The sequence below is a fragment of the Haliaeetus albicilla genome, chromosome 24 (genome assembly GCF_947461875.1).
Source record: "Haliaeetus albicilla chromosome 24, bHalAlb1.1, whole genome shotgun sequence".
NCBI lineage: Eukaryota > Metazoa > Chordata > Aves > Accipitriformes > Accipitridae > Haliaeetus > Haliaeetus albicilla.
The window spans coordinates 6494384-6521911 of record NC_091506.1 but is presented as its reverse complement, the minus strand read 5'-3'; the positions used below and the strand labels follow the sequence as shown (position 1 = coordinate 6521911).

General features: G+C 43.7%; 1 protein-coding gene across 7 annotated transcripts in view; it reads right to left on the bottom strand.

The window, feature by feature from the left end:
• TAFA4 (TAFA chemokine like family member 4) overlaps positions 1–10847 on the bottom strand; it is an 88609-nt gene extending 77762 nt beyond the window's left edge. For 4 of the 7 annotated variants that reach the window (XM_069811884.1, XM_069811889.1, XM_069811881.1 and 1 more), the window contains exon 1: positions 6775–7075. The gene's annotated coding sequence lies outside the window, so the exon portion shown is untranslated. The other 3 variants (XM_069811883.1, XM_069811887.1, XM_069811882.1) reach the window with 3 other exon arrangements.
• Positions 10848–27528: the final 16681 nt, after the last annotated feature.

Sequence of the window (27528 nt, the reverse complement as noted above, 5' to 3'; positions counted from 1 at the left end):
TCTAATAAAATTTTGTTCTTTTAATGGTCCCTGAACTGAAACAGATCTTTCATTAAACAAAAGCAGAATGAATCATTTTAGCAGCACACCAAAAATATGGGGATAATTTAGTACTAAAATAATTATTTTCCTTTTTCCCCCTTCAGCCCTGGTTAAGCCTATACACCGTATAACTGGTAAGTATTTCCATAGTTAAACTGTTACTCCAGTACCTTTCAGCTAAACAAGCCAATGTCAAATACTCTCTGATATTCTTCCAAATAATGGATATTAACTCAAAGGTTCAGAGACACTGTTTAACTGAGTAATGTAACAGGAATACACAACTACAACAATCTTTCTATATTCCACAAAATTACTAATCCTTTTTTCAGATTCAATGGCCTATTTTATGTGCAAGTCCACTCACTGCTGTAGATGTGTGTTTGGGGAAAATTTTATAGCACTTGACTTCTAACCGTGGTGCTTCACAGTCATTAAACTGACAGTGCTCAGTACAAATAGTAATGCAGTCAACAGGAGCCCACCAGACAGTTAGGATCAGTCTTTTACAGCTACCTGTATTCATGCTGGGCCAATTCCAGTGAAATCCATAGAACACTCATGGAGTGAGGCACAGCTGCATGTATACAAAGAGGAAAAGGTTTAGCCTCGTAACAACAATGCCAGCTGACCAACATTAAATTCACTGGCTTACTGCATCCCTGTTTTCCTTGGGGAGGAAGCAGTGCTGTGGACCCAGAGCTTGGTTTCGGAGCAGACCAGCCACAACAGCCTTCTCTCTTCTCAGCTGTACAAGTGTGGCTGACGAGAATCCCTTTCCCTGTGTGCTCGACAAGGCAAAATCCAGGGAGCGTATCTGAGCAGTACGGGGGAAGGCTCACCTGGTTCCCCCCAGGAGCTGATGTACGTAGTGTGCAGGTGGCAGTGGAAGAGAGCTGTGGGGCATCATGAAGATTTCCTTCACAGTCTGCCACATTTTCTAGGAACAGGGCAAACGGAGATCCTGAATACAGCCCTGGCATTGCCACAGTCCCTGGCAATGGCCAGAAGAGGAGATAACAGCAATGGAGAAGAGATGACCCCTGCTTCCTTCCTAGTAACCCTATCTGCTGAGTATTTGCCAGGAAACTGGAAGAAAACCAGCAAGAGGTGTGGGCTGCCTGAATGTCCAGTGAAGGGACCATCACCAGTAACTATAGCTTCTTTATTTCCTTTTCAGAATTATAGGGAACAAAAAGTCCCAAAGACTAATTTAAGCAGGGCATATTAACCCCATGGCTTGTGTCCAAAAGCATACTTCCGTTAAAGACCTCAACCACATCTGTTTAATAATTTAAACAAAACAACAAGTTTCATTTAGGAGTCTAAGTTAAATAAATTTTGCTAGGAAATCGTAATACAGACGCATTATATTCATTTCTGAAATAAGGCATTTCTCTTCCTGTCTCCAAAATTATTAGCATGTTACAGTGGCTTAAATTAAAAAAGAAACATTTATTTTATCACCCTGGTATCAGCTCACTGCAATATAACATTTTGAAACAGGAAAATATCACAGCTTAGCATCATAAATTCAATACTGCAACAAGATAAATCCTTCCTATTAATGTAAACCGCTGTACTTCACAATATATCTACATCTGCAATGCACTTCTATTTGCTGATCAGACTATCATAAACATACATAATTCTCATTGAATAATGGAAGCAGCAGAGAAATCCGAGGGTAACTATGTTCTCTAGACTAAAACAGCCACAGCCTGGTCCTTCAAACAGATTCACTCATGCAGGGATGTTCCCGCTTGTATATGACAACATGAAATACCATCGTCCCCACAACTGGAATCTAGATAACACAGCAAATGACATCAAAGTATAGTCACTCCTTAATTACACATGCACAGAATGTATGCTGGAAGCTTTATTAACTTGCAATATATATAAGTCCCAGAGATGCACATATGAAAGACTGGGTACCCTATCAATTAAGAATTTCCAAATTTCTCACTGAACACCTGAGGTGATACTGAAAGGACTCATAAAAAAAAAGAAGCTCGTTTAATTTTCTTGAAAAGGAAAATCACTAACCATTCACTGCTGCCTACAACAACTAAATTTTCTCCTTTTCCCCTTTACACTGAGATTAACACTCTGAAACTTGCACCAAATGGGAATTGACACACAGTTTAGAAAATGCAAACACATGAATTAATAACCTGAATTATGCAAATATGAACCTGAGATTTGCAATTTGTTTTAAAAAGCTAAAAGAACTCGTGCTAACTGGTTTATCCGTGTTCAGTCATTATTCAAATGTTTCTGGTTTAGTTAGCAGTTTCTTGCAGGCTAGGAAAAAAGCCTACAAATGCTTTAAGAGCTAAAGAATCACAGTTCTGCTCTCTCCTTTTAAGGGGTTAGCTGCTTCCAGAACCAGCAAGTCCGGGCTAACTCCAGTTATACTGTGTCCTTCAGTTCAGAAGGATGTAACGCATGACTGAGTCGTCCTCTGCAAGTAGCTGGTTGGAGAACAGAAAGGGGCAAGAGCTCTGCATCAAGGGTTGGGGACTAAGTTCTTTAACCAGACCTTTACCATCATGTAACACTGCGTCTGGGATTGCTGCTCCTTAATACATTTATCCTTGCTTGTTATAACTCGCAGCACTCGTAACACAACTGTTATTTTAAAGGAAGGAGAGAGAAAACTTGTACTGATGCTGTGCAGAGGGAAGTATCCTCTGAGGAGGAAGGCCTGACCCCACCAGAGTTGTTATTCCATAGATGTTCCCTGTAAAGTGTAACCGAAATTGAAACACAACAGAAGGGGCAATAAAAACAACAGGTCACCTTTTGAGTCACTGAGATACCTGATACTACTTTCCTTCGTTTAAGCTTTACTCTGGCAGTTGTACCAAGTCCAAGAAAATCAGCCTTTCAGCTCACAGCTTTTCCAAAATAATTGCTGGGAAAAAAAAAAATAAAGCAAAATTGGTGAAATCCGCAGTCCTTTGTTCCTCCTCATAAGCCTCTTTAGAATAGCAAAGAGGCTTCAGTGACACAGACCAGCAGAAATCCCCATAGCTTGCAAGTATTCAGGATGCTTTGCCACTGCAAAGCAGCTCACATCGCACTGCCTAACCTCAGGTGAAAGTGTGCTGTGATCTTCTGATCTGCAGGGTTGGCACTGGCTTCAAAACAACCGCTTGCATGATGGTTTTCAAATTTTTCAAAGGGAAAAAGAGATGCTGAGGGAGTTCTCCTACTAGACCTTGAGAGGGGGCAAGGAGTCCCAGGGCCATAAACTGTGAGAGTGAGACAAGGAAATCCAATATCTTGAATGAAAAGTATATATATAGGAGAGCTCTTTATTCTGAATATGCTTCCAAAATCCAGGACAAAACAGCATACTTAAGACTTTCCTCGGGAGACTGGAATAAGGCTTAGCACTCCAAGGTATCTTATTGCTCCATATTCATATTGACAGTGAGTTAAAAAAGAATAAAAGATTTGTCTAAGAGTGTTACTAAAGATTGATATTACAAACAAAACAGTTTTTTGCACCCACAAATCCAAGTTTAATTCTAGATTAAGAGCTTAATTTTTCATTGGCCAACAGAGTTAGGTGGCATTGCAAGAGTGCAGCAATTTCAAGATTTCATAAGAAACTTTATTTTACATGAGCCTGAGAATTAACTACTTTCCATCAAATATTTTACTGTTTACCTCTTAAATGTACATTTTTTTCTAACGCTAGAGGAGTACTGGCCAAATTCTGCCCTTTTCACTCAAAGCCCAGTCCTTAATTGGGCAGCTTGCCTGAGAGAGGACAGCAGGTGTTGGCCTTAGATTAATAAAGGATTGGCATGGGGAGATCAGGAGCTGCTCCACACAAGAACCACCAACCGGTTGCCAATTCAGATCTAAACTAGAGCAGTCACATCTGGAAGGCAATACCAGGTAGCGCCTGCACAGTGAAATGTATAACCAGGAGAACTGGTGGATTTAATCTAGTTCTTAGGAATTTACATAAACCTCAGTGAAGTCAATAGGAATCTTTTTATGCAATTTAAATCATATTCCAGAATTACCAGAACCAGAGCAGCCTTTCTAGGCAGCCAAGGAAAGAGGCCATAGAATAAGTGGCATGGACCCAGACTATCTCTGCACCCTGGCAAGGCAGAAAGCTCTTCAGTATTGGACTGCAATCTATCACCAAGCCTCTTGTATTATTTTGCCTGTGCTTTTCTTCAATAATTAGGAGCTTTTAGCTATTGGAGTACATCAAACCTGTACCTTCCACAAGCACTGAAGTCACTTAGAAAAATGATAGCAAACATCAATGTGAAACTAGAAGGAAAAACAAAAAAAAAAAAAAGAAATCTGCTACAGCATCATCTAAACATAAGGTAGTAAGTAATAGCATTAAAAAAAAAATCTATTTCACACAGATGAAAATCATTACAGTTCTCTAGAGACCCTCTCTCTCTGCAGTAACCTGTGTCATTTCCTAGCTAGTAAAAATGTGCCACAGGATATCAAAAGACGGTAACGTTCTTCTAATTTTAATATTCCTCTAATCCAATAATGGCTTGTTTACTGCTTTCTAATTTAAAGGTAATTCATTAGATGTGTCCTGTCACGTCTTATTGGCAACGAAGGCGTAAGAATCATACACACCTCTGAGGAATGTCAGTTTTTGTACTGCTAATATTCTATGTGGTTCCCTCAGTGTAAATGTCTATCAATGCAATGGTACTGCTAAGGGAGCACATGTGTGTACGTACATATAAATTACAAACAAAAATATTAAAAGACTTCAGGGATGAACTCTGGATCCAACAATTTACATTCAACACTAAGAACTCTAGCAAAGAGAAAGTATTTAAGCTAATATAAGTGATTTGTGTGCAAATATTTGTGATAGTGACACAAAGGGTCTCACACAGCCTGCAGGGAAGCCCCCGACTGACCTGCAGGGGACTTGAATGAGTCTGCTGCAAAACGATGAAGGTTAAGGAAACATTAGACAGAAGAGGCAGCCTGAACTCAGAAATGCACATTTCAGGAGCCAGACCGTGCTTGGCAACATCTGTTGTGATTCTGCAAAAACTACCCAAGACAGCTGAGTTTTTGAGTAACCCTACAGCAATATAATGGGAACTGAGGCCAAGGGCTTCAAACCTGCTAGACCTTGGCAGTGCGGGCGCACCGAGGTCCTGGGGTGAAGGCAAGAGCACAGCAGGAGCCATTAGCGCAGCGGGGGAACACGCGCTTTCGTGCCTCACCAGCTCCGGCAGCATCCATCCACCTGGCTGCACAGTTTCCCTCCTCACTCCCCCGACACGGAGTCTGTGCCTACCTCCACGTGAGCAGCTCTACTCCAAGCAATAAGGCAAAGGAGGCAATTTACTACAGGTAAACCCACTGTGTGCTAAAACACGATGTTCAGGCAGCTTTCCTGCCACAAGGGCTGAGAACTCTTTGGCTGTTTATATTCTGCCAGCAACCAGCTCAGTCACATCATCTCTCTCTATACCAGGGAACTAATATGTCCATTTTCAATAATCTCTTCCCAAGAAGTGAAACCTTTGATCAGCCAGACTGACCGCATGCATGTGGCTATTTAATGAACCATGCCCATCTCGGAGGAGGACGCAAGACTGAGAAAGACAACGAAACCGTGCTAGGAAACCTCCCTATTTGTCCAAACTTGCGTTATCCTTGGGAGCACGGCAGGATCACCACATCAGTTTGGAAGACAGTTTGGGTCAGTACGTGTCCAAAACCACCACCTCATTGGCTGTCGATGATGTCATGCCCATGCATTAATCCCCAGTGACTGCAGGTTTAACATCACGCATATCACCACATCATCTACATAACGACAATGAACGCGAGTCTTAGAGGAAATTACTGGAGCAGAGAATAAAACAACTTGTTGAAAGAGGGAAAGTCGCATCTCTTAAGTGATTATTTCAGCTTTTTTTGGTCAAAGTGAAGTTGGTGGGGTCAGGAAATAACACATGCCTCACTGGAAGGAGTGGGTATTGTTATAGCTCTATTTTAAAGAAAGTAAATCTTCAAGATCTGCCACTCAAAAAGGTAAAAGTGCCAGTGGCAAGAAACCAACAGATTTGGGAAATAGAAGTATCTCAGGAGCTATAAAACTGGTACCTGAAATTAAAAACATTTTTAAAAAGGAAAAAAATGAAAAAGTAAGAGCGATACCTACAAAGCAAGCTCGTCTGTTTGCTAGTGACACCCTCATCGCTAGAATAACTGTAGCAGTAAATGAATTACACACACACACACACACTAGTGCATAGATACATTTAACTCAAACACTTGAAGCATTACTGACCGGCACTCATGCTCCCAAGGCCAGAGCTTACCCAGCCCGCAGGGTTTCGCTGAAGACCTACTTCAAAGCAAAAATATCCCAGACACTTGCCGGCAATTTGGGGGGTAGAGGGGGGTGCTCTGCCCGCTGCCTCCCGGCCGGAGCAACCCGCCAGACCCAGCTGGCCACTTCGGGCAGAGATCAGTCACTCTAACCCACCGGCGCTCCTGATAATTGCGCTCTTAAATACAAGTTACATCGCGGATTAAGCCACGCTTCTCCCAGCCCAGCTGCCTCCCCCCCCCCCCACCTCCAGCCCGGCCGGGACGCGCAGCGCCGAGCACCGATGCCGGGCAGCCGGCGGGGATCCCCGGCTGGGCAGCCCGATCCCTCACCCCCCGGTCCCAGCTCCGTTTCCCCGGGTCCCGCTTTACCTGGCCTCCGTCTCGTCCGAGGAGAGGCTGCTCCGAAAAGCGGCGGAGACAGGGGCAGGCGTGCGGGGAAGGAGGAGGGTGGGAATCATCCACGGGAGAGCGGGGAGCGCACCCCGGCGTTCAAGGCTGCCGGGAGGATGCTCCGCACGGACTCCCGCACGTAGCGGCGCATCGCCCGAAGTGGCTTTGGAGCTCCCCTCCCACTCCTCCTCTTCGGAGACGAGGGGGGGGAGGAAGCACGGTGTTACGGCTCTGCTCTCTCGCCCACCTCCGCGGGGCTCCCCGCTCCCTCCCTTCACTCCCCCCCCCTCCGGTACCTGACTCCACCGCTCACGTTAAGCTGGTTTGGGAGAAGTGCCCTCTCCTCCCTCCGCTCCGGGCGGCGAGGATGCTGCGGGGGAAGATCGCGCTGCCTTCCGGAGACAGAGCTGCACGCCCGGCTCAGCCCGGGCTTTTAACTGCCTAGCAGAGCCCTGACCTTATTTCAGCATCCGAGTGGTCGCTGCTCAGTCTGAGGGGAGAGAAAGGAGACGTTTCTGCGGGCTGGAGTTCTCAGCATCTTCTGGAGACAGCCGCAACTTGAGAAGGGTGCAGAGGGTCAGAGCCACGGCCTCTCTTCGCTTCTTACCACATGTCTGATCGCTGCTGCCCCGTACTCTGCAGTCCTATGCGTTATCAATAAATCATCGCCTTCAGAAATAGTTTAAATGGAAAAAGTGAAAGATGGTGTTTCACTGGCTACAAAGCCAGGGTCACTTCGACAGGCTTTCCAGCAGCCACTGGGAAAGGAGTCTGCTTCTTGCTCTGCCACTGACTTCCCGTACAACCTTTGTCACCTCACTTAACACCCTCAGTTTCTCCTGTAAGCGCTGGTGCCTGCTTAAACGGTGATGTCCAAATATGTGCTTCAGTGGGAGTCAGGCATTTAAATATCTATAGATATTTGTCCCATTTCTGTGAGAGAGGGCACTGTCTCACCGTAAGTGACCGTAGAGCTCAGTGCAATGGTAGGCTGATCTTGGCTACATTCCCTAAATGCTGTTGTGATACAAATCATCATCATCCTGGACAAACATTCCTTGAATTGGAAGAACCACTGAAAATATGCCTTGTGGAATGGGGTGGGATACTTTTATCACAGGAGATCACTCATCAGCAACTGATGTGGAATTGCACATTGCCTCTCAAGTTGTCCATGTGCAACTTTTCTAGTGCACATGTGAAAAAAACAGTAAAAATCTTGGTAGCTTTCACACCACAGTTCATTGTAAATTAATAATACAGTAGCAGACTCTCACGTCTTGGATAAATTCATTTAGCTGGAAAGAAAGGGTCCCAACCCCCAGCCTTAGCTCTCCCTCATCTCATGTTAGCATAACTCAGCTGCGCTCTTTTAATCAACAGGAGCTACAATACAGTCAAAATAGGAGGGAACAAGCCCACAGCATCAGATCACATTTCTCCATCTCCTTCCTTACATGTGGAGCTACCAGCTTCTTGCCTGCTGCTCCTGACACTTAACACCCCTCCAGACCTCTAGAGAGCCTAGAAAAGGGGACAGAGAAAAGGCAGAGAGGGGAAGGAGCTCCAAGGTTGCACAAAGGATTGTGAGAAGCAGAGCTGAGGAAAAGGGAGAGAACTGGATGTACTGGTGGGAAAGGGGAAGATTTAGAGGACAGGAGACACAAATCAGGAGGAAAAAGGTCTGGTCTTGCTGCCTGGGGAAGAATTTGTTGAAAGCAGGCTAGCCAGGACATCAGACAGGGATTACGTAGGCTCAACACTCCCCGGAACGCGTGGATAGAGCAGTTCGCCTGCTGTGGGTGCTCTTACAAGCGGGCTGCTGAGCCATGGGAGACAGGAGTTCACAGCTCTCTCTGACCTGGTGCTATCCTGCACTCACCTTTCCCTCCCCAACCACCTCTGTCTCCAGCCCGTCTCTTAGACTCAGTTTTCCCATCCAGACAATGGAGACAGCCACATTTCTTGCACGGGGTTGCTGTCAAAATGAATTAAGTGATGTCCAAAGAGTACTTTGAAATGCAGATATTATGCTCGCTGGTTTTAATGCCTCCAAAGCGGTCTCCAGATATCTCTAAATCCTCGAGATATCCCTGATCAATTCCTGTTTTACAGATGAGGAAGCCAAGCAGAGGGACGGATGCTTTAGTCCACCTCTTTTATGTCGGGTTCTGTGGGTCCCCCTGACCTTGCCATGGCTCAGGCTCCCAGTTGCTGGCCCACAGTGACCGAGTCGCATCCAAAGCCACATTTTGCTGATGACACGGAACAAGCATCATACATGCAGTGCCTCCACACCTGATTACTAACCCCCTAAAAAGCTATTTGCTTTGACAATTTAATGCCTAGGTTTGAGCTCCTGCAACCTGGTGTTACACACCTATTTCTGGCATCTGCTGTGCCCTGCAGGAACCCCCAAGAAAGTGCGGGCATTGTGGGACTGAACTAAATCTCCCCTTGTATTTTCCTTGCCTTCGAAGGTGTACTGGGAAAGAGCAGGACACAGGAGCTTCTAGTCCCCAGGCCTGTGATCAAATTATCTCTCCCTCTGTCACACATCCTAATCATCACAGCTGGCGGTCATGCCAACAATATTAACGCTGCTGAGTAGCTTTCAGTTTTGCAATTAGCAAGGTTTTCTGCTTCCCTCAAATAAAAAATAGGCTTGTACTACTTAACACTGCATAAATGATACAGATATATTCCAGGCCCGTGTTACTGTCTTGTTGAGATGAACCGACATTGTAGGTGCTGTAGATATTTTAAATCTTCTGAAGATTACAATGGTTACAAAGCTCATTATTTCTAAACGTGTTTATCCTTCCTCTCTTTTGTTTGCAAAATTAGGCAATGTGCAGTTTAAATAAACAACAATTGTACTATTAAACATTGATTAAAGAAAAAGGTTCCATTTAAATTATTAAGTGGTAAGATAAAAAGCATCCCTTCTCTTTTGTACGCTACTTTATTCAGAAGTCAAACTTCTGTAGTCTCACTGAATGCTAATGAGTAGCATAATAATGCACAAGGGCAAGAGGGGGCTGAGTAATTAAAAACAGAGGCCAGAAATCAAAGGGCTTGAAATATACTTACCAAAATAATTCAATTATACATTAGAAACCTGGGATAATCAAGACACATCCCACAGTTTCATCCATCATTATGCCCCAATTTAATATCTATACTGGTTTTCTGTACACAGGAAGCAGCAACTGGGACTTTCATGTGCGATGCCTCAGCTGAAGAGACAAAGGCAACGTGCACTCAGGTCCCGTTCTCATCATGCCGCACCTTGAAAATGGCTTCACATGACTGAGTATATTCTCAGATATCTGATTTAGAGAACTATTTTTAGCCACAAGCTATTTCTGTATTGGTTGTATATTCCTTTTCTCTGTAGCGTTGCAATTAATTACTACAAATCTCCACACCCACCATTTTATCTTCCCTGTGAATCCATCTCCCACCTCTCTCCTTGGCTTCACCTCTTCTTGCAGCTTCAGGCTTTCCTGGTTATCTACAAAACCTCTGCCAAGCAAAGCAGCAGGTAGGTTCATTCAGCAAACCACGGCATCATAAGCCTCTGAGGTTTTCACACAAGACAAGCTGGGTCAAAAAATCCTGATGTAGCTTTGCAATGTCACCACTCTTACGGGCCAAGGAGTCCCAACACAACTTCTAGGCTCCAGGATGGCAAAGGAGGGGACTGTGCATTTCAAGGAAATTCCAGTGCCATGTGGTAAAACAAGGAAAAAAAGAGCCAGTCTGATCTTGTTCAGTGATTTTGGAGATCAACAGAGGATTTACATGATTTTGCCTTGTGCAGTCTTGATGCAATACGCAATGATCAAACCTAGTCTCATTGGCACTGATAACAGCTTCATGGAGGGAACTACAAGTGATGTGTTGGCAGGAACCGTAGAAAAAACAGAAAAAGTGAACAGAAGTTTCCAGCTGACAAAGAATAGCAGTGTTGTTCAAGAAGTTTGCAGACGCACAAGTTGTTACCTCCTCTCCGGCACATAATTAAATTCCAAAGGTTGAAAACAACTAATTTCAGCAAAAAAAATCAGGAATTTCAGCAAAACTAACACTCAGTTGCGTATCAGCTTCCTGAGGAATCAGACAGAGTCTGATTGGCTTATTAGAATTTTTAACAGTTTAAGCATAGAGACTATAAGTTGTCTCTAATGAGCAAAGAAGTCAAACAAAATACTGCTGTGCTTCACAAGCTGAGAGGAGCCTGTAGGCCAACACAGGTCGCAACATTAAATGGTAAAAAAGGGAAAGAAGAATCTCAGGTCAAATTTTCCAAAAATGTGGGTCTTAATTAAAATGAAGGTTATGCCTTCAGCAGATGGGTGCCATTTATTATAGTCCCAGCTATTACTGAGATTTGCTGCATCTTCAGTTTAGAACAAAACAAAACGCTGCATGAGGAAGAGCGAGCGAGCATGCTTCAGCCAGTTTATGACAGGAGCTAATGTGGATGTCTCAAACTTTCCCCAACCCTATCAGCTACATCTTCTTCAATCAGAAATAAAGCTCGTTTTGAGGTGATTCAGCTTCCCCAAAAGACGACGTGCATTCACTTATTAAAAAGGAGATCATTAAGACAAACAAACCAGCCCGTAATGTGAGCTGGAGCGGTGTTTGCCAAAGGGGGAGAGGGAAATGTACAAGTTAAAAAGATATAATTTCAACATAGAGTGAAGCAGAGAGCAAAATACCTATTTTTTCCCCATTTTTCTAATGAGGAATTCATTTTTAGGAGAGAAGACGCTAACATACATGTCACTTGATTTTGCAGAGCGATTGACTGAAAGAGGGGAGCTATGTCTAGGGACAGAGCCTGAGCTACACAGGAGCCCCGCTGCTCAATATTCATTTCCCACGTTTGGTGATGAAATACTCTAATAGATATCTTAGCGACATCCTTTTCTGAGAAACAGTCTGGGGCAGTAATTCTAACAGGACAAGTCAGCTGTAATGAATATCTTTCCTCGGTGCAGATGGGGCCTCACTTTACTCAGGTGCGTAGCTTCTTCCACTTCCTAAGACTACATGGAGACAAGAGCAAGTAGCTCTGGCCTCTTATCTTACCTGCCTTAAACAAAATAGTGTCAATCAATAAATGAAGTTCATTTTTTTTAAATATACAATTACATGAAATAGATTATAGAAGTGACAAAACCCAGAACAACTCCACAAAAACAGAGCTGGGCTCTGATTTCTATCAGTATGAGATCAAAGTAGTGTAGTTGCTCATTTACAGCTCAAAGCTGCATTATTTTCTCTAACTCAGGCTGTATTGCTAGTCGACTGAACTCTGTAAAGCAGAATTATCAAGCCATCTTGATATTCCTTCCACAGTAAATAACGATTGACAAAGGAGGGGGAAAATCTCCCTTCCCCTCCCTCTTTCAATTCATTAAGTTCAACTGTGATAACCAGTGAGGCATACAGGAAAGGGTTAGGTATCTCTGCCTCTGAATATTTAATTCAGGACTAAATGTAATGCACAGCATCCTCATACCCTTGGGAGTTCAGCAGCCAATATGCCAATGAATATATCCTGACAATAGTGATATTTTCTGCACTTTGGAGGCATGAGTGACATTTGCTCACCACATATGTTACATCGGATGCTGAGGTCTACACTTGTGAGAAATTAATCAGAATCCATCTGTTTCCTTCTCATCCTGGACAATTTCATTACAACTTAACCAAAGATTATAGGATTCCCATGTCTGTGTCCCCAGCTCCCAGCCCAGTCTTGGTGTTTCCATACTGAACGATTAAAGCTGCTTAGTTTAAGTAAGGTCAGAAACAATCTTCCTTCCTGTAGGGAAAGGCATAATGCTCATGAGCAGGGTCCAAAATCTGCTTTAAATTACATGTAGGTAAATCCAGAATATCCCTACTGAACCAAAGAGGGTTTAGATTTATCATGGAGCAGGATCTGGACCTTGATCTTCCGGCACATATTTCTGGTGGCTGATTTCGATTGGCATCAGGCTGGAGATGGCACAAAGTCAGTCTCTCTGCAGGTCCTCTGTTACGTTTGCATTTACCTGTCCAGGTGGTGAGCAAAGGGATGGCTCAGCCTTCCTGCGGGGCTGGGAGATACTGTGCTACTGTTGGGAAAAGAAAGTGCTCTGTCTTAAAATACTCCCTGTACTTACACATGCAGCTTAGCAAATTCTTTGCTTATTTCTTATTTACTAGTACCTCTTTAATTTGATGTAATAGCAAGGGAGAACTGGACATAAAGATTGCTTGGACTCAGTTGATTCATAAAGCTAAATATTGCACAATGATGGATGTATTTGCTTAAAAGTGGGGTTTTCTAAGAGTTCTCTGGATGAGGCACAAATAGCACAAAAAAACCCAGAAGCATAAATATCAGTGGGAATCTGGTACCCAATTGCTAGGTAACAGTTGCAGCCAAGCCTGCTAACATGAGGTTTCCTGAATGACAGAGAAGCCAAAGCTATGAACCAAAAAAGTCAGGTTTCTCTTACAGAAACTATCAACAGAGAGACACCGAATGGAAGGCTGGGAAAGCCCCATCATAAGGGAAACGTGCTCCCGCAATAAGGAGGGGCTGAGAGGCAGCCGTAGCACCCGGGCTCTGAGCATCAGGGAGGCGAAACATGGGATACAAAGGGATGAAGACTGCAGGCCTGCTGCCGCTGCACCCAGGGACAGCAGCATCTCCTGTACCTGCCACCGACCCAAAGCCTTTCAGCCGCTTCCCCGTGAGTGCTTTTGCTGCTCGGCCTGAGCGAAGGAGGGTACTTGGAGCCGTGCGGTTTTCCACCAGCTTCGGCAGGATTGCTCACCTCTTCCAGTTGTGGCTGGTCCCATGGTCCAACGTGAGGTCCAGCCCCGAGCCCGTGAGATGGCAGAAAGCAGGTGCTGGTCCCGCTGAGCATCGAGCTTTTGGACAGGAGCAGCAGGACCCCAACAGATTTAGGTTAACGTTGTTGCCCTAAACTAGGCGAACATCCCCCAGCACTGCATGTTCACAGGGACCAGCCCCAAAACCTGAGCACGCTGGCAGTGGAAGAGGGAGGCAATCAAGCAAAGCTGTGCAGGACCAGCTAGAAAGAGCAGCTATAAGCAATAGGTTGTAGCAACAAGATTTGTCTGCAGGCAAAGAAGTTCTTCCGATAGTGGGGAGGTGGAAGCTGAAGGCAGGTGAGAGCTGCAGAGCCAAACGCCATTCAGCCAGCCTGAGATGGGAAACCGGGTGAAGCTCCCTGACCCTGTTCGGAGCCGTGCTGCCTTCCTCACTTCTCAGAGCTATTATTCCAGCTGACTTGCAGATACCTGATAGTTATTTTTGAAATGAAGGTGCATTCAGATCAGGCTGTCACAGCCTGTCTTTTCAATCATGAGTTACTTGATCAGATGCTTTTTTGCTGTAACATAATCACATGATACTAGGGCTTTAAACAGGACCTATATTCTAGCTCTAGTGCTGGCTTCTTCTTTGCCAGAAAGATATTGACACATTGGGAGATAGCTATAAAAGAAAAGAAAGATCTTGCATAAATTACCTTATGCTATTTATAGACATGGAGAGCAGTCTATCCATGGGACCATCTGCTAATCTATGTCCCATGGCAATTAAAGTCAACATTTCACCATATCTTCTCCATCAAGGGCTGAGATTATGCACCGTACTCTTTTTTTTATATAACACTGACCTTACATCTGTGCTGTTTAGTGTCTCTTTCCAACTTTCCGTAACACTTCCCATACCCCGTCTTTGAGGGCCTGCTACAAGAAAGGAAAAACTCAAACTCTTTATTTTTATTACTATAAGGTCAAGAGGCCAGTAGATGACAAAGGCTCTATTTATTTCAATGATTCTTAAGAACTTTTCTGTTTTAATAATAAGAAAACAGACATCATGCACTAAATTAATGGATTTATACATTAGATACAGAGCAGACTTCGTACAGTTAAACCTTTTCAGTGCTTCTTGCTATAAACATCCCACATACATTTTCAGAAGTGACTTACGATTTTGGACACTATGTTTTTAAGCATCCGACCCAAGATTTCCAAAATTATCAAAAACCTGTGAGCAGACCTCTCACCATCTCATTTTCTTCAAGGAAAGCTGGAAGCCTAAAAAGTGTGGCATCCAAATATTTTGTTTCCAAAACATGTAAAGACAAATACCAACTGTATTTAATGTATAGCTTGTCCATTTAATAGATACTAGAGAATTTTCTGAAGTAACTTAAAAGCTCAAGTCCTACTGCCTTGTTCTGTATCTTTTTATACACAACACATTTTTATTACTCTATGTAACTTTAATAATTTATACTGGCACCATCAATTTAGCAATTGCATTCACTACATTTAGCAACAGGAGTTACTATAAAAACAAGGAAGAAAATACAGAAGATTCGATTAGCAGGAAGATTTGCCAGAAAGCCAGCCTTAGAGCAGGACTGAAGGACTCTTGCTCAGGTGAAAGATATTATTTTACAGAAATAATAACTCAGGCATACAAGTTTCATGGACACTAATACATTTGGTTAATTAAAAAAAATTAATTAAAGTCTTTCTTAGCTAGCATGTCAGTCAGTCACACAAGTAACATCTCAAGCAGTGCTCTACCTCTGTCATAGCTGATACTACAGAAAGCTTCTTTTTTCCAGATATGTGGGGATGTAAGTGAGAGGGGGAGAAAGAAACGGAAATGTTAAGCAGTGACAAAACCAAATATTATACATTTTAGTCTAAAACTTTTTGCAGTCACAAGACATTTAGAAGTTACGTGAGAACAGAGCTTTGCAAAATTCATGCTGCCTGAGCCACTCTGTGTGGGAATGATCCTCTCCCAGACCTCCCTTCCTCTTCAAGCCTCCCCAAAACTTTCCTCTCTCTGGTTTCCACTTTCCAACACAGGATACAAAAATTCTGAGAATGAAGGTGCTGAGGATGAGCTTTACAACCATGACTGTCTTCCCAAAGGTCTAAAAGCTGCTCAAGGCCTAAAGGTTATTATGCAAAGTCCTAGAGGAGAAAAACCGGTGTAAAACCTTCCCTCAGCATCTAAAAAGATATAACAGACCATTACTGACTACGGATATAACATATACGAAGTATACCAGGGTATAGAGGTAAGTATTTGTGGAGAGGTTTTAAAGCCATTGTTGTCCATTTTTGCACATTAAAACCCACAAAGAAATTTATTTAGAGCATTAAATCATTTCATTTCTCTCTGGCTAGTTTTTTAACTATTAAAATATTTATCATGCACTCCAAGAATCTTGATGCCAAGTATTTATTTTATTTTTTACAACCTTTTAAATAGCTTCTTTAAAATATCTTCAGGTGTACATATTGCTCTTAAAAAAAGCACTGAAAATAAGAGCTTATTGTAAAACACCAAAGAGAGAAATGAGACATCAGGCACTGCTGAAACAAGAGATCTGCCCATCAGCAGAGGCTTCTGACCACAGTACAACAAAGGGGTTGATTCCATGAAATTCAGTGCTCAGGGTAAACAGAAAGAGCACCTCTTTCAAAGTTGAAAGTTTTCAAAGTGAAAGTTCTTGGGGCTTCACATAAGTAGATGTCACTTTCTATTGCCAAGAAGGCTAGGGGAAAAAAAAAAAAAAGCTTCTACAAAGGGGATATTTGTGTCAAATCCTCCCTTTTAGATTTCCCTTCAGATGGACACCTTTTTGTAAGGTGGATGATTGCAACTGAGAAAAATCATTATTTTCTGCTTTAAAATCTCCCCCTCATCTTGTTACCCTCTTTGACTGATGGGATACCCCGGCCCTGAAATGATGCTCTCTTGGCTCGCAGGCAGGGTGCTGGACACGGCGCTGGTGCTGCTGCTCTCGCCCCTGCACCGCCTACCCTAAACCAAATCTGTGCCCCCGACTGCCTCGAGCACGGCCAAGCGGAGAGCTGCACGTAACTCCTACTCTACGTAGCCTGATGTAGCGGGTACTGATCGGCCCAAGCTGCATTTGTCAGAGACAATTACAGAGCTGCCTCATCCGAGGTGAATATCATATGGGGATGCATAAGGTGCCGTCCCTGCAGCCGGCTGGCCTCGGGCACTTGTCACAGAGGGCAGGAGGGGCCACATGCCAGCAAAGGGGATCTCTTACTCGCAGTGCGATGGGATGAAGGGCACAGACGCTACAGTCGTCGTGAGCGGTAATAGCTGGGTCTGTAGCTCACGAGCTCAGCCCAGCACTGGTTTCCTGGCCAAAAGGTCAGCAGCACCACGGAGACTCAGCCCGCCTCGTCCTGTAGCTTTCAGTAGGGTGGCAGATCAAGCATCTTCTGCCTGGAAAGAGACTTTGGATGGAGCCTTTGACAGAGACCGAGGCCAGGGCTGGCTCAGATGCCTTCACACCCCGGTGATGTGGCTGCTCCTCACCCTGCAGCCTCCTCAGCTGGAGATGCTGAATGTGATCAAATACAGTTTGGCAGCTGTAAAGCTCAGTTGCAAACTGCCTGGGAAGAGATTACCCTCAGTTTCAAGAACATTTCTTTTAGTCTGAAGAGAAGCAGACACCTCCCCTCTCCTCCCCATGAAGCCTCTGCTTTATGCACGGAGCCAACCTCGTTCTCGAACACCAGAATTTGAACCATTACATTCCTCTCTATATCCCCACATGTGTTTTAACTTCTGCCACACGGAAGAAAATTATTTTAACTGTCCTTCCTTCTGTTTCTTCTCACAGAGGAAGGAGCCAAAGAGTGAGGCACAAACCTGAAAAATTACACCAAACTTTCACCGACTGCTTTGGCATCTCCTCCAAGAGGTCTCTGGCTACCATAGCTCCTTGGAGGACAATGGTAGGCAGCACCTTCAGGTGATTTCATACAGAATTTGTGCCATTGCTTCTCTGTCCAAAGGCATTTCATTCTGCATCTATATAAATGTAGAAAGCAGAAGAGGCTGTTTACCATCTATAGTCTCCAAGGAGTAAGGGATGTGCTTGTACATAGTTATTCCACCTGTTTTGTTTTCTCTCCCAGATGCTGAGATTCATGAAAAAAGGCAAGTAAGACTGCATTTGTAGACACTGACTACATTATTACTGAACACAGAACTTAACACTGAACGTCTGGGTCATTTAAAAGGTGACAGGCATTTGTGAGAAAACGCATTTAGTTTATTTATGGACAACAGAGACACACACTGAATTCACTATATCATAGGCTTTCCCGAGCAAAATGCTCCAGTCAAGGTAAAGTGAAAACATCTCACAACTGGGGAGGAAGCTTGTTCTTTTTCAGCAAATTGCTGGTTATATAGCATATTAGGTATCATTAATGGATTAAATATCTTTTACTGAAACATGACCTGCTATTTCCACAAACAAGTCTTTTACCTCTACCACATTTATTTCCTACAAACTCTTTGATTTTCATTTAATGTCTGTCTAAAAGGCTAAAGACCCAGGCACTCCACTCAGCTGCATTGACATTATCTTTTAATTAGCAGAGGTCACTTAATGCTTTTAGTACAATCAACAGTTGCTTTCTTTCCATGATCAACTACAAGAGCATCACACTTAATGCAGACTGATTAAAACTTGAAAATCTTTTAGCATAAAAGTATTTCAGGACAAATATAATCGAGTTACTGCATGTAGATCATTTTCCTTGACAGCTTTGATTGCCACTCCACTAGCATGTGACTGATTACCACTGTGCAGTGTCGTTTTATGGAAAACACCCTAATTTGTGCAGCACCACCAGGTTGCAGGAAAAGCAATTCGGGATCTGTGGGTAAATGGCCTCTCGTCTTGTACCATGGGTCTCACCAGAGGACTGACAAAGCTGTGGGTGACATTAATCCCTAGGGCTATCTCCAGCTGCATGTGTGTGTTTGACACCTTTTAAATGCTTCCGAAGCCTTGTCTCAGAAGAAGGAAAACTACAGTTAGGGTTCACATGTGATTGGTAAGTGATAAATAAAGCTCAGACTGGAGAGACATGCACAGCTCACTGCTCAGCATTGCAGCTGAATGCACATATGAAAAAAGTGACCGTTCGTATAATGTCTTGCAATTATAAATCAGTTTCCTCATACACAGATGAAGCTGGGATCCTTGCCTGATTTCAGTGGAGAAAGACCTACTGGGTGTTTGGTGGTGAGAGATTTGTCCAAACTGAATGAGGTTTTGGGGAGGAGGGACCATGTTCCATTCAAGAGAGCGGCAGGTCTTCTCACTCCAGAGTCACCTGCCCTTTGAAGAGACAGATTTCAAAAGCTAAAGGCAAACATATGGGGCTACTGTCTCCAATACCTAATAGTTTTGTTAATCCTTATCCTTTTGACCCAAGCACAAAGAAAATTATTCCCGGAAACCAATGGTAAGAACTCCTTTATAATCCCTGTATTATATTATATCTGCTACTGAGTTTGCAAAGTCAGTAAAATGAGAAAAGCTCTTCCTATGCCTGTTACAAATTAATGAAGGCTTCTTAGTCTTGGTAGCTTTTTATTGCTACACAAGGAGCATGTGTCAGAAAACATATGGCAAACAACAAAACCAGGATGAACCAGACCAAAAAAAAATAGAGCAAGCATTTCTATTTAAAAAACAATTACATAAAGCTCCCTTGGAATGGCCATATACATCCACGAACCAGCCGTTTTCATCTCTTCTGCTGCATTTAGGTTATGAAAGGATTTAGCTTCCCAAGAAAAGAATTTGAGACATAAGGAATACAGGACAATTGTAAATTAAACAGCATGACTCTGGTAACATCTGCAATAGATTGGGTGCCCTAAACACAGTACAGGAGATAACAGTCGTCTTTTCTACCATTTGGTAAATAATTTCTCCTACCTCAAGGGTCATTACATCTTCAGCTCTTTCTGTCATTTGTGATTACACTGAGGGGCTGAAGAATAAAGTCTCTACAGGTGCTTATGGTGGAAGTGAGCAGCTATAAATAACATCCCCACATTCAGCTGCACCGGACAAGAAACCTCATTCGCATCCTGACTTTCCTTCATTAGACAGCAACTTTCAGCCCTACAGATCTCAGCATCTCCCGACATCAAATTTGGCAGGCAGTCACTAAGCAGCAATAGGAGCCATTAGGGAAAGGGTTTTCTGCTTTTCTACATCCCAAAAGCTCCATAGTCCTCTCCCAAGAGAAATGGGGAGTTGCGGTGGGGCGAAAAATCTCACCAAGTGGCAGGTTCCCAAACCGGTGAATCATCAGAAAAATCTTCCTCTCCAGTCCTAAAGTTTGAACTCATTAGGTGAGGGACATCATCAGTGGAGAGCGGATCCCCACTGCAGGGGTGACACTCACACATCCTTTCCCACGCTGCCGCTGGGCGTTCGCTCCAGCAAAGCGGAGCACGAGGTTCCCTCTAAATTGCCCAGCCGTTTGCTGCCCTGGGAGCGAAACTCTATGGCTCTATTGCAGACTGACATGTGTTAAAATAAACCTGTAAGTCTGCGGCTGGAGACTGTGTTTCTATACTGGGGAAAGATTTCAGACCGGGGCCAGTGCAGTGGCGTTCTCCCTGCTGGTCCCCGGACAGACGCGGGCTCGGCGCTGCCTGCCTAAAGTACTGGCACAAAGAGTTCAAGCATGAGGCTGTGAGGGAATCTTATTGTATGGGTGCTGTTTTTTGGAGAGTGCCAAAAAGAAGAAGGTCACCTTAACTAAAGAGAAGGGGGGAAAACCCCAGCAAGATTTGGTGTACAAGGGTATTAAAGCTAAAAAAGCTGGGGAGAGGGTGAGGGGGCACTTAGATCAGGCAGGCAGAGCTAGACACTTAAGTGATGCACAGAGATCTCATGGGACAAGGTTAGGACAGAAGTGACAGCTGGTCTGAAGAAATAGCATTTTAAGATCCAAAACCCTGACAGGAAAACCCACCCGTGTGGCCGATAGAGAAGTTCAATAAAAATGGGCAGGCAGAAAAAGGACACTAGGTACATAAATACATGCTTATTCAATAAAGCAAGAAATGGAATGGCAAAATTGAGCAAACAAGGCTGCCCGGTGATGGGAGACAGCCTGATTTATTTGCCTTGCTGAAACACGGTAACGTGGAAAACACAGCAGGGAAGCTGTGTTGTCTCAGTAGGAATTATTCAGCAAAGGAGGGTTAGGTCATGGCTAGAGCACCAGAAAGAGCCTCTGGAAGCCAAGTTTCCAAAGGAAGAAAAATCACACAGACGATGCATAATTGATGCAGATGTACAAGGAGTGTTGTACGCTCCGGGGACCAAGAAGAAAATTATTTGTTTTTAAAAATCAACAAAGAGTTAATAATAAAGCAGTAGTGACTTCTAATTACCTGTATACGACTGATTACAGCCCATGCCACAGTGACAAGCTGTTTCTTAGCAACTCAGAGGCGGCTTTTGGAAGAGCTCCTTCCAGGGAGAGAAGCTCCCATCTCCTGGGCACCAAAGTTTAGCAGCAAACTCTGCCTGGACCATTAGGTTTTAGGGGCTGCAGTACATTGTAGCAATGTAATTTACCTCCCATAGGAAGAGATCACACTAAAAAAAAAAAAAAAAAAAGAAAGGAAAAAAAAAAGAAAAAACCTATTTGTGGACAGGAATCAAGCAGTCCTGTAAATGAGGATATTCAAACTGTGGATTTGGCATTGGGGATGCCCAGGCGTTTCTGGGAGAAGAGGGGTGCAGCATCGCCTGAGCCAGCAGCACAGAGGAAAGTGCAGACTATCAGGGCCAGATGGCTTCACCCAAAAGGTCTGCAAGGAGAGACCACTTGAGCTGCTAGCGCGGAGATCTCTTCTCATTAACCTCAGGTGTCCCCCTTTTCTGAGAAATGCTCAGAACAAATCCATTTTCCAGCCACGACTTTTTTTTTTTCCTTGCACAAAGACGATTATTTTGAGAAGTCATTAAAAGTTACACAGACCTAGGTGAACAATATATTTCTGTAGAGGAAAACTGCACCTTTCCACAAGCTAATCTGCAAAATAATAATGGAAACTCACATATAAATCGTATGATCTTTGAAAATGTCTTGGGCAAAGGCACTGGCAAGGGTCTGTTGATGAGCTGAAGTATCCAAGAGAGAGGGAGTATTGCCATGGCTCAAGAACTAGTTAGGAGACAGGCATAGCTGGTTAAATTTTAAAAGGATCAAAAGACCTGCATCACCATTGATGTTTAATAAATTAATAAGCTAGAAAAGCACACAAATAATAAATGTCACATACTAGAGAGAAGCTAAAAAAACTCCAGGGGTTCAGGAATCTGCATGAACAGACATATAGAAAAATAAATACACCCAGACCACGATGCGGCCCTACTGCTCAGTAGACATGAGTCTTTTAATTCACTGGAAACTGCTTCCAATAATAATTAATAGTGAAAAAGAACAAAATGAAATGGAACTGCCTACAACAGCCCTGCCAAAACTTTTCTCTGTGAAGTGCTAGCTGGCAGAAGTGTCACTGTGTAAAATGACATCAGCCCCCACCTCTGATGCAATCTTGGTGCCACGGAAGTCCCAGGAGGAGCGAGTTGTGGATTTCAGTTTGGGCAGTGCCCACACCCACCTTCCATCTCAGACTGATGGCAAAAGTCCAAAGTGTAACAAAAAAAAATACCAAAAAGAAGCAGACCAGGTCTGGTTAACTCCAAGAGGAGACGAGTAACAGAATACACTGGGGGTAAATTGACACCTGCCCCCAGGGAGAGAAACTTGGACACCTCTTCTTAGTAAAGAAGGGGGGGGGGAACAAAAGAAAAAAAAAAACTTAAAAAAAGAAGAACTTGGATGACAGGAATTTAAAGTGATGGAAAGATACACTGGGGGACAAAAAAGCTGCAGGGAACATGCTGTACCTACTTCACAACATGTCCATGCCCAGCAAGATTTTGCCCACAGTGGGATTTGCACAACCATCTACACAGGATCCGCAATCACATTCCTTTTCATCCTTCTTCATTTAAATGTCCCAAGCACAAAATTTGATAAGCAAGTCACTGTATTACCGCATTTAGGAGAAACCTCTCTCTTACAGCAGTGCTCTGACACAGCATTGCAATGCGTATATTCTCATGAAAGATGCTTTAATAAACTGCTCTATTAAAAATAATCTCCCTACAGAAGAGTATCGACTGTGTAAATATGATATTGGAGAGTTGTTAGAAAGCAAATATGAGAACAAGTAAACATGGTTTTATCAGGAGGGGACAAAACCCAGAAAGCCATAGAAATAAGCAAAATTGTTTAGTATTTGCAAAACATAAGGGAAAAATTTTTAGCTGGGTACTGGGTCAGTGGGATCTGGGATGTCCTCAACCAAGTCCCTTGTGCTGAGATGAAGCTTCTGCCATGCAGACTGGGGTTGTACGTTCTCCTATTGTCTCCAAAGTGACAACAGCATCCTCAATTGATGTCATTGCATGAAGCTAATATTAAATGCTTTCAAATCTGATCAATAAAATACAATTTACATTAAACAACCAGAAAGCTGTCAATTTTGGTTTTTAATCCTAGACTATCTCATGAGTTCCTGACTTGAAAAGTAAACATTAAGGTTATTAAGTAAGTAAAGATTGATTTATTACATACCATTCAGAAATGTTTTCTTTGAAGCATGCATTAAAAGGTCAAATATTCCCAATTTTTTCTCTGGGTGTAATGTTAAAAACACTGAGTAGATAATATCCAGGGCAGTTTTGCAACCAAGGACATTAGAAGGAGGTTTGGAGTATCTGTGTTCCTCTTAATTTACTTAACCTTTTTTTTCTTTTTCTTTTTTTTTTAATGAAGTGTTTTACTATTCTGCATTGAACTACCTACCTAGTTTTCTTTTGTTAGGGAAAAGCAGTGCTACGAACCACACGACGCCTTCCAGACTCGCCGTTCCCGGATGCAGACCCGCCTTGCAGACGTTACGCACAGAAACCGGGCGGGAGGGGATGGCACGTTTGGCAGCAATTCAAGCACCATACCCAGGGAGCAAACAGATTGCTTGCAAGAATTCAAATCAAAGCATCGCTCAACCTTCAAAACACGCCGATGCATTTTTCAGCTGCAATTGTTCCTGTTGACGGTTATCCAACTTTGTAATTAATGACAAGGCAGGGAATACTTCGTACTCCAAGTGCACCTCCATCAAAGGGATCCCCTGCATTTCACCAACGCTAACTCAGCCACTGCTGCAGGACGGGACGTACCAGGACTCCAGGTCCCAGCAGGAGCAGGGTTCCCACCCGGCTGTCTGGGTACCACGAGCCGCAGTGCCCCGTTCCCCCCACCCTACCTAAAGGGCCACCGAGACACTTTCGCACTCAGAAGAGCTCCCAAGCTCCAAAGCAACACATATTCAAGCATCACTTCAGCACGTACTGGAGTGCTTTGCTGGAGCTCTAGCACTCGAGTTCTGGCTGCCCAACTCCTTTTGCTACAAAGCCGTCTGCTCCTCACCAAGCGGGAGCCGATGGGGGCGCAGGAGGCGAGGGCAGAGGGACCAGAGCATCCCACCCTGTCCCTTGCCTGCTGGAAAACTGCTGACACAGATACACAAATAACTGATAATATTAAGCTACCAGGGAGGAGGGCGTTTTGTAAAGCAGAACGCAGGCTGCTTAAATAATGAATTAAGAGGCATCAAAGAATGCCTATGTAAAAGGACAGAGAGGGAAGGTCTGATATTTTAGACTATGCTAGACCACAATGAATAAATTATAAGAAAGGCTGAATACTTTACTAAGTATAAAGATGTCTAGCAAAAGATAAGTTCCTATATTTCTCATCCCCCACTGGGTCCCAAATGAAGAGAGAGCTGAGGGCTCAGCTGGTCCGTGAGGATTTTCCATGTTCGTTTTCATCTGGACTGAGGCGTCTTTCTTTGACAGCACCCGTCCAGTCTTTAAGCCTTGGATCCTTTACCACCAGAGACAAGCTTGCTTATTTTTCTGACGCTGCTGAAGTTCTCCCCGTCATAACAAACTAAGAACACCCAGTCAGTTTGACAAAGATGAAGTGATAGGTGGGAGGCATATTTCATTACGCTATCAAGGCTTTGGCGTGGTAATTGGTGAAGAAACAATTCAGAGCTGTCAGCTTGATACACACGCCTTTTCACTGACTGATGTGCCGAGTCCTTGATGGGGTAATGAATGATGTCCAACGGCGGTCACCGCCACGCTCGCACCCTCTTATCCAGCCCTGACCAGCGCGACCATCCCACCCCATCACGGACACGGCCCCTCAGCCGCCTCCTGCACCTCCCGAGGGCCAGGGCAGGTTCCTGCGCCTCACGCGTAACCGTGACGAGGATCTTAATTATCTGCAAGATGCAAAAAATCAAATGCCGAACAGGGATAACCCCTGCTGCAGTGTCCCCCAGAGCTGCACACATACTACGCTACATGTTCAGGATCTGTTCGTGTTCCTCATCGGACACAGACCCATGGATGAGAGCGGAGAGATGCCAACTTGTAGCAGTCAGGTATTGAGCTTCACTGTCCATGGCAGCCTTCCTCTTTCCACAGGGTCTGCCCTACCCCTGCACCATGGAAAGGAAAATGATAGTTTCCAGGTTTCATCACATATGCCCGTAGGGGGACTTCAAAGAGCCCTAGTTCAAACCCCAAAGTTAACCATGGATGTATTGCTCTTGCGTCACAGAAAGGGAGAGCATCTGCCTTCTTCCAATACTTCCATCGTATTACAAAACTCACCTGCTTTCCATCCTTCTTGCACGGTAATTCAAATAATTACTACCCTGTATTAACATTTAAAGCTTATTTTTATTTTGCTCAGCTGTTGAAAGCTGCAGGTCAGACAGCAGGCAAAGAAATCAACTCCACCGGCTTTAACCAGCGAGCAGGGGCAACACAGGACACTGCATCCCTCCCTGGGGCAGCCAGCGGCCTGTGTCAGCTCAAAGGTTTTCAGAGCTGCAAAGGAGAGTCCATCAATTCCATTTTTAATGACCAACTGTGGGATAAGTTTGGAAAAGGGGTAATCTGCAGAGCTCAAATATTTTGCTTTAAAAACAAATGTCCTCATGGTAATGGGGTTTTTTAAACAGAAGAACAACCACCAATCTCCAGTATTTTCTTACCATTTTCCAAGTGTCAGCAGTCTACGTTTTCAGCGACACCAGATGCATACGCACAAACACACACACACCCCGGTGAACTAAATGGGAGAAATAATTAGGTAGTGGAAGGTGCACAATATATTGCAAGACTGGGTAAGGTGTTGCATAAGTGAAAATCAAGACTTTGCAGCAGAACAGAAATTGCATTAACTGCTAAAAAGTAACAGTTTGGCACAAAATGTTTTTACAAGAAAATGAGAAACATCATTTTGCTACAAAAGATTAATGGAAAATTATTTTCCAACACCAACTAAGTTGCTTAAAGAAAAACTGAAGAAAAATATTCTGATATTATAGCATCTGAATAATCCTACACTAAAACCTAAAATCTCCCTGGATTAATTTTTTTCCAGGCATTTCCTTCTACAGGCCGGAAGGGTGGAAAAAACCAAATCATCATCTGGAGGAGCCGTTGCTTTATTGTACTCCTCGGTAAGCTGAGTCTTTGCATTTGAAAGCAGATTCCCTTTGAACAGCCAAGGCAACGTTGGAAAGGGCTCTAGTGCCACCTACTGCACTCTGCTAAAATAGGTAGTAAATGCTGCTCTAGAAGCCTTAGCTGGAAATGGGATGTCCACTCCAAGGCAAAAGATATTTCCAGCCGACAGAGACCACCGGGACAAGCAGGAGGCACCTTGGCTAACGCTGCGATCCTACAGCACTGCGCCGAATGTGAGCGTGCTCTTCGCAAAAGCTGAGAAGACCAACGAGACCTACTTAAATAGAACATACAGGTACATCACTGACCGCAAACATGTGACCGGACAATGCAGATTTAAAGTTCTGAACTGATGATATCCAGCAACTAATAAAATAAACCCAAATTCTAAGTCATGGGGTAGCTGAGGTTTAGGCAACTGATTTCTCACCCTCCACTCAAAGGCTTTATACATTTTTGTGTAACTATGTTGTTTCAAATACTTTTCTAAGGGCCAAAGCCAGACCTGTTTTTAAAAAAATAAAATAAAATAAAAAAAAAAGACAGTTAAAAAAAAAAAAAAAAAACAAACAATGCCATGTTAGAGATTATGCATATTCGAGACCCCCACCTGGCCGGGGGTGCTGCTCCCCTCTTCACCTGGCTCAGACCCAGGAGAATTCAAGTCCTTTCATTTGTCCCTCCTGTACCTCCTTGCAGGTTATGACAGTAACATTTTCACTACCCTCATTCTTGGCTCTGTCCCAATGGAGTTTCTACACACTTCACTTGATTTATAATTGGCGTTCGCGGAGGTCTTCTGAGCCTCAGGCTTGGGAATGACTCTCTGCCCATTTTACCCGTCTTCAGCCTTTACACTTACTCATTCCTCCATCCTCCTCAGCCTTCTCATTCCCTCTGCGCATCTCCCTCCCCACCTCCACAAAATGCTTTTATCAGCTGCTCTATTTGAGATACCCCTACCGTAAACTGCTCATTTCCACCAACACAGAAGCCACTAAAACTTCAGACCTGGGCTCACCAAGACTCGCTCAGTCATTTTATTCCAGCTCTAGGTTTTTTTCTAGAAAGGTTACCCCAACCACAACCAAGACCCGTCTACCTACTTCGAGGTACTGCCACACCAGATGAGCAGCTGACACAGCCACCTCTTACACCATAG